At 34.5% G+C, this 12593-nt stretch overlaps 1 protein-coding gene across 4 annotated transcripts in view; it reads left to right on the top strand.

The window, feature by feature from the left end:
- HIVEP2 (HIVEP zinc finger 2) overlaps window positions 1-12593 on the top strand; it is a 270178-nt gene that overhangs the window by 186014 nt on the left and 71571 nt on the right. For 3 of the 4 annotated variants that reach the window (XM_051997870.1, XM_051997869.1, XM_051997867.1), the window contains one exon: window positions 5526-5703. The exons of the other annotated variant lie outside the window; for it this stretch is intronic. The gene's annotated coding sequence lies outside the window, so the exon portion shown is untranslated. The remainder of the gene's footprint in view (window positions 1-5525; window positions 5704-12593) is intronic. 4 annotated transcript variants of the gene reach the window in all.

Genomic DNA, 12593 nt, shown 5'->3' with positions numbered 1-12593 from the left:
TTTTGAGCAGCATGAGACTCTGAACACCATCACAATGTCCAATCTATTATTATCCATTAATTCATTTGTTGTCATTGTTATTTGTCCTTCCTTCTCAAAGAGAACCAATGACTTTAGCAAGGGTGATATCGTGACTTGCAAATGAATTGGATTTAAATGAGGCAGGATTGCTCAGAATCATCAGTCTCATTCTCTCCTTCAGAGTAATCTGAATCCAGGAGCAAGATATAGGACAGTACTGCTGGAGATGACCACAGATACATTGGGAGATCTTTTTTTGTATGATGCTTTATGGATTACAGTGAGGTGCTTCACAAATGTCCTGTGGGGTAGCAGTGCAAGTATTCTCTCCATCTTTCAGATGAGGAAAATGTAATGTAGAAAGGCTAAGTGAATTGTCCAGTCATGGAACTAGTGTCAGTACTAGAAACTCAGATCTTGGTTTTATAACTTTGGAATCCAGTGCTTCTTTCATTATGTGATGTTAATTAAAGGAGCACAAAACAAAGGGAGAGAACTAAAAGAGGTTTGTTGGCTTGCATGACTTAGGGAGAAAAGTTCATTTTAACATGAAGAGCTTATCCTAGTTAGAGAATCTGATTCAGGGAACCAGTCAGAGAAGAGGTGAAATAAGAATGCAAAAAGCTTCCCTTGAGTCCAGGTTGTACATATATCTAAGGAAGGAAGGAAGGAATGATTCAAGCCTAAGATTGTAAAGGAAATAGTTTTGGGACTTAGGGAAGAAAATTTCCTAATTAGAATTACAGTTTGCAGGATTTGAATACAAATCTAGTCTCAGATACTAGCTGTGTGACTCAGGGCAAGTTATTTAACCTGTTAGATTTCCTAAATTATAAAATGGAGATTATAATAGCATTTATTTTTTAGCATTATTGTGGTGATAAAATGAGATAATTATAAAGTGATTAATACAGTGTCTGGCACATGATAGGTGCTTAATAAATACTTATTTCCCTCTCTCCTTCTCTTCTTCCCTTCCTTCCTCTTTCCCTTATTCCTCCCTCCTTCCATCTTTCCTTCGTTTCTTTATTCCTTTCTTTTTTCCTACCTACCTTCTTTGCTACTTCCTTCCCTATCTCCCTCCCTTCCTTTCTTCTTTCCTAGCTATTTTCTTCTCTTCCTCACTCTTTCTCAACCTTCCTTCCTTCCTTTCTTTTTTCTTTCTTTTTTTCCTTTCTTCCCTCCCTTTCTCTATCCCTCCCTCCCTCCATGTTTAAAAGGATGGTACAAAGATTGACTGAGCATAAGGGCTGCATTAGAGAGGAATCCGCAAGGTCCTAGATTTCCTTATGCTTTATTGGAATTGGAGAGGGTCAACACTGATGAAGTCACATGACTATGCTCATTAACTCTATTACAAATGTGTTATAAGTGGTACAATGGATAGAGTGTCAGATCTGGAGTCAGGAAGACTTGCCATCAAATTCAGCCTTAGAAATGTACTACCTCTGCGATCCTAGGCAAGTGTCACTTAACCCTTTTGTTCATTTTCCTCATGTATAAAATCAGCTGGAGAAAGAAATGGCAAGCACTCCAGTGTCTTTGCCAAGAAAACTCCAAATAGGGTCACAAACAATCAGACGTGACTGAAATGACTGAGCAATAATAACAACAATCTCAATTGGATCTTCATTGCTACATGCTAATTCTTATACTCTTTCTTGATTGCCTCTTTCTTCCCACTCACCATAGCATCTGTTACACACTTCTTTTCTCCTCAAGTAACCCCTCACGCCTCCCCCCAGCCGAGGACCTTGCCTCATAATCTACGGAAAAAAACGCAAAGCCATCTGTCATGAGTTAAAATCCCTTCCACAGGAAGCCTTTCCCAATCCTCTTGATTCTAGTACTTTCCCTCTGTTGATTATTTTCTTTTTATCCTGTGTATAACTTGTTTGTACATAGTTGTTTTCATTTGTTTCCCCCATTAGATCGTGAGCTCCTTGAGGGCAGGGACTGGCTTTTGACTTTCTTTGATTCCCATCCCTTAACACAGTGCCTGGCAAATAGTAAGTGCTCCTTAAATGTTCATTGACTACTTGATTTCAATCTGCCAATCAATTCACATGCATTTATTAAGTTTCACTATCTGCCAGTAACTGTGATATATGCATCATAGATATTAACATGAAATCATCCCATTCATTATCTGGGAACTTCTTCCTTCAACAGTCCTCTTAGTCTCCTAATATTTTAATTTTTCCATATTCTTTGTTTCTTTTCCCTATTATTTATAACAATTTCCAGTTAATACTTATTCTTAAAAAACCTTCACTTGATCCTACCATCTCCTCAAGTTATGTTTCTAGATGTCTGTTTCACAGCCAAACTACTAGGGGGGAAAGGAAGTCTACATTTGTTGCCTCTATTTTTGCATCTTTCACTCACTTTCCAGTCCCTTGTAATTCTCCAGTTGTCCACATATCATTCAATTGAAACTGCTCTCTCTGAGGCTATCAGTGAACTCTTAATTGCCAAATCCATATCCAGTGTCTGTAATGTATTCCTTCTGTGATGCATAAATATTTGCCTCTGTTTTAGATAATCCCTAATTTCTTTCCAAATTCTGCTCAAATGCCACTTCCTATAGGAAGTCTCTATTGATCTTCTAGGTTGCTAGTGCTCTCTTTCCCTTTTTTGTGTTTCATATTTAATTTTCTTTGTAAAGACTATTTCTTCTCAGCAGAACATAAGCTTCTTGTAGACAGGGACTGTTATATTTTATTCTATTTCCAGCACCAACCATACTTCCTGGTACATAGTAAACTCTTAACAAAGACTTTTGAAAGGATGAATTCATGAATCACAGTTCTGACTAGATAATTCTAAGGCACTGATGATGCAAAAGAATAAATATTAAGGCCCAGAATAAGAAAGAGAAATTAAAGAAGTGGGGAGCTAATGAGAATGGCATATGGCCTCAGGACTTTTGGAAACTGTGATCTTTTAATGGTTTCATATATCCCTCCTTTCCATAGCTAACATCATCATCCTCATTCATGATTTACTCTGTAGTGGATTTGTTGTTAATAAATTCCTTTTAAAACCATTAAAATTATTGCTGTGCCATTATCAGGGATTAAGGAGGGGTGAGAAAAAGGAAGCTGCATTGTTCTTCCCTCTATAGGTCATCTGAAGACTAGGGCAATCCAGAATGCTACAGAAATAGATGACAACAAATCCTGAAGGCAGTGCTAGTGAGATAGAAAGTTTGTAAGGAAAAATAATGGGATCTCAAGGGGGGACAAAACCTATAATGCCATATACCCTATCAGTTTTGATGGAATCAACCTCAGTAAGATTCAGTTTAAAACTAGGATAATATAGTTTAATAAGTCTATTTCATAAAATTGTGTGCTTATGAAACGACTATGTTTAGTATTTTAAAATAAGGTCAAAAAGGTTGTAGTTCAATTTAAGAGGACCAGAGATAGTCTTGCAAATATGGCTTTTATTCATGGAGAGTGACTAAATAGAATAAAGTAATATAGTAGAGTTGTATACAAAGAAAAACAAATCATGAAATCTATTTTAACTGTTGAGATACTCTTAAAAACATTGTTAATGTTCATCTATATGGTTACTGTTGCCTCACCAAGATAGTTTATTGTCAGGAACTACTGACACACATGCAACTCTGGTATTTTTTATGAATACAAGCTGACACCATTAACACTGTTGACTTTGAAAAGAATGTAGTTTTTTTTTTAAAAAAAATATTTACTCATTTACATAGTGTTCATTCTTTGAAGAACTCAAGGTGCTGTTCAGGGAATTTGTAAATAGACAATTTAATTTAAACACTTAACCTATTCAACATTTTGGTACGGCATTCAGCACTTAAGCCAGGAAAAGTGCTGAGTGACTTAACCTATTGAGCTGATGTTGGGAATAGAAGGAAAAATGAAGTCTGACCTGTTCCACTTTAGTGTCACAGAAAGCCATATGCAGTCCTTTTTTCTTCCTTTCTTTTAAAACATTTACCTTAAAATTTATGCCCAATAAATTCAAATTCAGAAGTTAATATGGGGTTTTATTTTTTCCTGTGAGACATCAAAATAATAGCCTTTTCTTCCTTTTTTCCCCTAATGTGACAGTTTTGAAGAGAGTCACAGTGTGGGGTGGGGGAGGAGGTAGGGAAGAGCTTGTGACATGAGTGAAATTTTAGCCATTGCATAAAATGATAGGGTTTGGAAGATGTAAATAATGTGGTTTGGATGAATCCACCTACTAACTTCTTTGTAAAGCAGGTTTCTTAATTTCATCTTAGATGATCTTTGCTTTCTGCAATTTCTCATCCTCTGTCTACATAGATCATGGATGAGTATGTGGTGTGTTTTTTTAATGAAAAAGTATCTTTCACTGCCTCTGAGGTCATTCTATTACGGAATACTATTTTAGCTCCTCCCACCTTTTTCTTTAAATACACACACACACACACACACACACACACACACACACACAACTAACAAGTTGTCAAGAGAATAATTTTTAACATATTGTTCTATGAACTCTGTTTCTTTTGTCAATATGTCATGCATACTTATAAATTTATAATGTAATATACACTTATAAATTTAATAGTGAATGACAGGATCCCTATTATTGTGTGTGCTCATTGACCTACTTACAATATTTTATGACCACTTAAATTTTGTCTCCTTGCTCACATTCTCTGGTATATTTCTTTGAGCTAAAGGACATAGAGTACCTATTACTGGTAGTATTTCTGAAGTTTCTTGTCATTGAAGATTTAGTCCATGTCAGTCAGGTCACTAAGCTTATCCTATATATATGGATTCACTTTTAGATGAATCTAACCATTCAGTGGACTATTGAAATAAGTAGGGATCAAAATAGTTTAAAGTAGTCAACCATTATATATAATTGTTATATATAACTATCTTAGTTATATATTATGTTAAAAGCAGTACTATGTAAGTAGTTTCATATAACCATATTAGTCACATATTGTGTAACAAGTATTGGTATTAAAAATTATAGTTATATTTTTACCAGAAATATCTTAAACATAAGTCTAGAAGCATATTTTTGTATGCACTTGATTCTCATTTCCAGGCAGTAATACTCAGAATTGTTTATATTACACAACTAATTATATGTAATGGCAGGCTAAATTCCTCTAAGAAAACAGGAAACTGATTGAGTGGGAGATGGGTATTTAATGATAGAATATAAGTTCTTTGAAAAAAACAAGTTTCCCAAAAGTTTTGACATGAATATTGTACATAGTTGAAACCTGCAGTTTCATGTAAAATTCTCTATTCTGCTAAATATATGTAAATATGCATTCTATTTGACATTTTAAAAGTTCAAAATAAAAATTAATTAAAAAAAACTATCAATAGGTTTGGCATGAGGTTTCATGAAGGCCTATCAGTTTTAGAGTATTGACATAAGAAACTGGAAGAAGAACAAACAGATGAAAAAATTGAAAGATCTTTCTGAATTTCTATAACGAACTTTTTTTTCATTGATGACAGTGGAACCATCCCATTTGAACTCTAACATCTCAGTCCCTGATGTACTATATGAGGAAATGGAAATGGCACCAAAAAGATGAAGATGGAGAAAAACAGCTGGACCTGACCAAGTACACACAGAGGAATTCCTTGCTGGAGGCAACACAGTTTTAAAGGCATTAAGGGACTTATTTCCAAGGTATCTGAAAGAGGAGATTATACCACATATTTGAAAACAATTATGGGCAGTATTCAGTATTTTAGTATTTCAGTGGATTTGTTTATTCATTATTGTGGATATTCCACGATATGAGAATTAGTAAAAATTTGAGTCCCTTCATGCCTTCTCATCTTGAATGATTCTTGTCCATGTTTCTCCTATAAATTCTCCAGGGAAGAGGTATCTAATGTGCTTTAGCATTATTTTGATGTCTTTCTGATCTGTGAAAATCAATGCAATACTTAGGCAGTCTTTTCATTTCAAGTCATGAAAATGACTCCCTCCCCCCCAAAGACAATCAAAACAACATAAATAAAAAATAACTTGTACATCTATTTTCTATATAATCTTAAGGAATATAAACTATTCTTATATCAAAGACATCCTTGATGAAAATTTGAGGAGATAAAGAAAGAAGTTTACAAATTATTTTCTGCATCCACTTACTTCTTTATGGTCACTCAATTAACTGAGAGGTTCAGAAAATAAAAGACTATTTGGTATATTGCTTATGGATTATTAAAAAGTGATCTAGTAAAATAAAATTCTCTTCCAACAAAGTGTCTTTCCTGTTAGATGCAATAATAGAGACAACTTTGGTGATAAGTATTGATATCAAAGAAGGCATACATAAAACAAAAAGATCAATACTTTCAAATGATGTTTCATGTTTTGAAGGATGTTCAGCGAATAATCCAAATGGATGAGGTCCTGCAGATGTTCCTGTTTGCAGAAACATTGTTTTGATTACATCAAGCCCAAGAGCACTACAGATCTTCTTAAGTGAGATCTATACTAGCTCAAAAAGAATTTGACCTAATAGTTAATATAAAAAAATTCAGATAGTTGAAGAATGCTTATTGTCAGATTATATAATGGGGCTAGATGGACTTAATAATTCGACTTATCAGTGTCACTGTATTTTATATCTTGGGCAGACATTGTAGATGGACAGTGAGCTGGGCCCTGAACTGAATACAAAGAAGTTATCATTTGGAAAATTATGCAACATTTTGTACAATTTAAAACTGCTTCCTCAAACAAAAACCCCATCTTCTTAACATCAGTGTTTTTTTTTCCTGTGATCCTGTATGTATCACAATATCTGAAGAATAAAAATTATTGGTGACCCAAAAGATGATGAAAATATGTATGATAGATGTAGATAAGCTGCTGTGTATTACTAATGACAAAATAAGAAACAGAATAAGCAATTCAATCAAAGAGTTGTATGACTGGAAAAGATAGTGAGTTGCTCTTGAATTGATTGTGAGGGTTAAAAGAGAGACAGCCCATGGGGTGCATTTACTATTTACTTAATGTTAAGAAACCTGGAAGAAGATCTTCAGGGTACTGAGTGAACTTTTTTGTAGAGGATTTAGAGGATGATGGACAAGAATCACAGAAGAAAGAAGTCATGTCATCTGAATCATTAGAGGATATTTTCCATATCAGTGAAATCAAGTCATTGAAGTATTGATATACTGTAAGTATAATAGAACATGAAATCATTCAAAGAAAGAAATTCTATAAATTGAACTTTGTAATTCTTAATACTTATGATGATGATAATAGCTAACACATATTATTTTCATGTTTGCAAAACACCTTATAAATGCTAATAATAATCCCAAAGTATAGACCCAGCAGAGTTCCTGCAAATAAAATGGAATTAGATCACAAAACACTTCTTGCCCTATGCTTTTGGGTATTCCTTAATAAGAAGCAATCCAGTGCAAAAAAAGGGAAAGAATGGAGGTGAGGTAAAGAAGATGCTCATTTACCAAGCAGAAAAAATGAGGAGTTTCTTATAACATAACATTAAAGAACAGAAGACAAGAGGAATGACTATTTGTTAATTTGCCTGCCAGAAAAGAGAGAAAAGCCCAAATATAAGAAGGGCAGGTCCTATATGATTTTCCTTAATATCCCACAAAATTTGACCTAGTTCTCTCTTTTCAGCTTTTATTGCTGACTCCACAGTGCCCCCTGAGGGTATGTGGCAAAGTGGTGCCATCTTTATTTTCAATTCTTTACAATTATTTATAATTCTTTAGCAGATCTATGGATACTCTCCTTTTTTGGAAAGGAAAAGAAAGAAAAGGGAAAGAGAGGAGAAGGAAAGGCAAAAGGAAGAGAGAGAAAGAGAAAGGGGAAGGAAAGAAAGAAGAAAGAGCATTATTTTGAATCTCCATTTTTGAAAACATCCCTCCTTCTACTACTACTTTTCCCTTCCCTTCTCTCCTCTTCTGCCTTTCCTCTTCATCCCTCTCTTCTACCTAGTAAGTCATTCTTTATTATAAAAAATAAAAAAGGAAAGGGGTAAAAAGCAAATTGACAAGTTAAGCAACACAAAAAATGATAGTATATGCAAATTTCCATACTCATAGTTCATTAAAGAAGAGATGGAGGTTACGTTTATTCATCTCTTCTCCAGAGCCACGTTGGGTCATTGTGGTTTACAGCAGTGAGAGGTAGGTACCTTGGCATAGTGAAGACAAAGGTAGCCTTTGCATCTCATCTTTGCTAAATTCTGGTTTTGTGACTCTTGGCAAGGCAATTAAATTCTTTGAATCTAGGGAAACTCAGACAATAAGTTACATAGAAACTCTAAGACTTTTTATAGAGGAATCTTCTCAACTGGAATTTCCAGTGCCAGTGAATTCTGAGGAACCTAAAAAAAAACAAAAAACAAAAAACAAAAAACAAAAACCCAATCCTCACATGACAGTCAGTTTTATATTGCTTTTGTTCTTTCCATTTGCATTGTTATAGTCATTTTATATATTAGTCTTCTGGTTCTGTTTGCTTCATTCTGTATCATATATATATGTCTTTCCATGCTTCTCTAATTATTCATATACATTATTTTTACAGGATGTTCCATTGCATTCATGTGTAACAGTTTGTTTAGCTATTCATCAACTGATGATGATCATGTTACTCTATTTTTATTTATATATATTTCTACTCTTTTGTTATTACAAAAAGTACTCTACATATTTTGGTTTATATAGAATCTTTCTATCTTTGATTTCCTTGGGGTATATGTCTAACAATGAGATTTTTGTCTTAAAGGCTATCTATATTTTTGCCACCTAAATTCAAATTGCTTTTTGGAATGGTTGCAACAATTTCAAGTTCAGCTAACTATATATTAATGGACTTGTTTTTATATATGCTCTGTAGCTGTGGAGTAAATGGCTCTTGCCCCTAATTCTTCTGTTGTCTTTTCTATTTTGCTGGCTTTGGGGTAAAATCTCAGAATTGTTTTGATTGTATTTCTCTTATCATAGTGATTTGGAGTGGCAGCTGTCCTTTAAAAACAAAACAAGACTCATAAGCCCTCCAGGGAGGTCTAACCCTGTTAACTACAGAAAGTTGAATCCCAAATCTAGTCACCGAGACTATTGTTGCCTTCTCATCAGAGACCTATTGTTTCTCTTGGACCCAGAGAGAGAGGAAGGTAATATTATCCCACCTCTCCCATTTCACATATCTAAAAGATAATTATCAGCTAGTAATTTGCAATTTATAATTTTGCCAGTAGATAGGTTGACCTGCTCTTAATAAGTGACCTTTCTAAAAAGAGCTTGTTCAATAACCTATTCTGCCCTAAGTTTATAAAATATAAATGTGGAAGTTGCTATGACAAAATTCTAACTTCTCCCCCCAAATCTCTTTACTAGGGTATAATTGTATGTAGTGAATAATGTCAACACTGGTGAAATTGAATTAACATTTGATTATTTTTAAAGTTGGGCTGGTTTGTTAGCTACCTATCATACTTCTGTGATAGGAATAGGAACTGGAATTGAGATATTCATAATGGAAATTCTCAGATGAGGAAACTCCCTCTATCAGACCAGATCAATATCTTGGCTATCGCTTCTAGTCTTGTCTAGTTTCTTCTAGAGCACTGAGCAGTCAAGTAACTGCTCAAAGTCACACAGCTACTATATACTCAGGCCTTTCTAGTTTCAAGCACCACTTTCTATCCATTACACCAAGCTGCCTCTCTAATTCTGGGAGAATTTACTCTAATTCTATTTTAGACTCCAAGCAATATCATCTATAGTTAAAAGTTCAGTAAAAAATAAAGTTCTTGATTTATAGATATTTGATTCTAAATGATTCCTTGTCAGAGGCATTCATTCACTCATTCATTCAATGAACATTATTAAAAAACACTTTATGAATATTTCCTATATGAAAGGAAATTGATGTGGGATATATAAAAATGAATGAACCTGTCTGGTCGGGGCAGTAAGACATGTATAGTATAACATCTATAAAACAAGATGGGATATGATAAGTGTTAGGAAAGAATTGTGTTGGCATTCTAAGACTTGGCCTCCAAGTTATAAATATTTTTAGCCACCTCAGTTCAGTAAGGCTGTTTAGTAATAATAGAATAGAATAAGAATAGAATGGATTAAGAACAGAAAAGTTTGCAGCTAGTATAATTGGAAAATGTGCATAAGTCAATGAAATCATAGCTTCTTCAGACATTAAACTAAATATCCTTTAAGGTCTTTAAATCTACCTTTGAACTGGAAATATTGGAGAAGGAATCATAGATATTTGAGCTGGACTTTGAGTGATAGGTAGCATTTCAGTTAAGGAAAATAAGATGAAGAATATTCCAAGTTAGAGACATAGGTGTGATCAAAACCAGAGAGGAAAGAAAGTGTGGATTGGGCTGGGCAGTAACAAGTTCCACTTTGACTGAGGCATGCATTACATATAGGAGCATATAGCAGTGAGAGATTAAAGGTGAAAATGGAAAATTGAACCAGATTATGAAATGTGTTAATATTAGACTAAGGAGTCTGAAATTTTTTGTTAGATCCCGAGGAAATATCAGAAGAGTTTGTTTGTTTGTTTGTTTTTGTTTTATTTTGTTTATAAAGAAGTGACATTGTTGGAGCTGTGCAATGGGAAGAGTAATCAGACATTGGGTGACATGTCAGATATGACATGACATTTAGATGTGGGAGAGTCTGGATATTGAGAGGTCGTACAGTCAATAAGCACTTATTAAGCACCTACCATGTTCCAGTGAACTAAGGCTAACTGTCCTAAGCACTGGAGACACAAATATAAAAAGTCAGTCCCTACTTTCAAGGAACTCACAATATAATGGAAGAAGGTAACACACAAAAGAAAGCTAAAAAGTGGGAGGCAAAGAAGGTGTTCTAAACAAAGGGGTACAATGGAATTAAGTTCAAAATAGTGCAGCCAGGTGGGAAATGAAGAGATGCATGATTGGGAATCCCTTTATAAATAGAGACTTTTGGATGAATTATTTATTCTGCTTTCTAGCCTTCCAAAGAGAGAAGCAGAGTACACTGAGGGTACTGTTGATGTGTACAGTCTCACATATAAAGTGAGTAATACACAGACCATCACTCAGACACTAAGTTTCTATGATTTAGTGTAGGATCTTGTGTCCATCCACCCTTCCCATTCCATATATGTAATTCTGAACCTTTGATAGTCTTGTCAGTCATTTCAATCATGTCTGACTCCCCATTTGGAATTTTCTTGAAAAAGATCAGGAAGTGGTTTGCCATTTCTTTTTTCAGCTCATTTTACAGATGAGGAATTGAAGTAAACAGGGTTAAGTGACTTGTCCAGGGTCATACAGCTAGTAAGTGTCTGAGTCTAGATTTGAACTCAGGGAGATGAGTCTTCCTTACTTTAGGCCTGCCACTCTATCCTAGCTGCCCCAGGTAGCCTCATCCTGCCCTGAACATGTTTCTTCTTAAAACGTTTGAGCCTTGAAGTCCCTGGAATAAACTTAAACTCCTTGCTAAGGATTCCAGACTTTATGATGGCAGAATTGGGGAAGTAATTCACCAGCTCTTTCCTCACGTAGTCAAATTCCTTTCCTGAAGATATTTTAAGTCAACTAAATTAGATACATCAATTAGGGTATGCTATGTTTTGTTCATAAATACTATAGAAAGCATCACACTATTCCAGATCTCCAAATTCATCTCTGTAGGGAGCTCCCTGGCTATGAAACTATTTCTTCTACTTCAGATCATTTTTTTTTTCTGTAAGTACTTAGTAATCTGAGATCCAGAGAAGGTACATGATTTGTCCAGGGCAACACAGCTGGCATATTTCAGAGGTAGAATGTACACCCAATTCATTGTTGGCTCCAAGACTGGCTCTCTTTCTCTTTTCTATATCATGCTGCCTTTCAGATGGAGTCAAAATAATGTCTAATTCATTAAAAAATTTGTAACAGTCTATTTATATTAAAGAGTTAACCTTGGGTCAATATTGCAGAAGCATCCCTTCCAGCCTCCCTTCCAGTACAAAATCATTGTTTGGGGAGATACATATTTGACTTATATGATTTTACTCATACTTCCTTTTCCAGTAACTTAACTTGTTGTATTTTAATGGACTACTTGCATGAAAATTCAGTTTTGGCTTTTCCTCCCTCAGACCAAGCCTATATGACACAGTACTCTTTCAGCATGACATATTAATTTGAGTTACTTGGCCTTAACACAAATTAAACATAGTGTGTACTTAGGGAGTGCAAACTCAGTTTTATATTTGCTCAAATTATACATTAAGATTAATCTTACCTCAATCTATCTGTACAACTTTATCTTCTGTTCTAGGTCTTTTTAAGCTTTTTCCGCTCACAATCCCTTTTTGCCAAGAAATTTTTATGTGATCCCAAGTATTTAGGTATATAAAATAGGCATACAAATCAAACATTTATTTTGATAACAAATCACAATTTCGCAACACCCACATTCAGTTACATGACCCTCTATGGAGTCACAACCCACAGTTTAAGAACTTTTATTCTATTCCCCTATACATATTCTATGTATTAGGTA

Source organism: Antechinus flavipes, chromosome 4 (genome assembly GCF_016432865.1).
Source record: "Antechinus flavipes isolate AdamAnt ecotype Samford, QLD, Australia chromosome 4, AdamAnt_v2, whole genome shotgun sequence".
Classification (NCBI taxonomy): Eukaryota; Metazoa; Chordata; class Mammalia; order Dasyuromorphia; family Dasyuridae; genus Antechinus; species Antechinus flavipes.
This window is presented reverse-complemented; position numbering and strand designations above follow the sequence as displayed.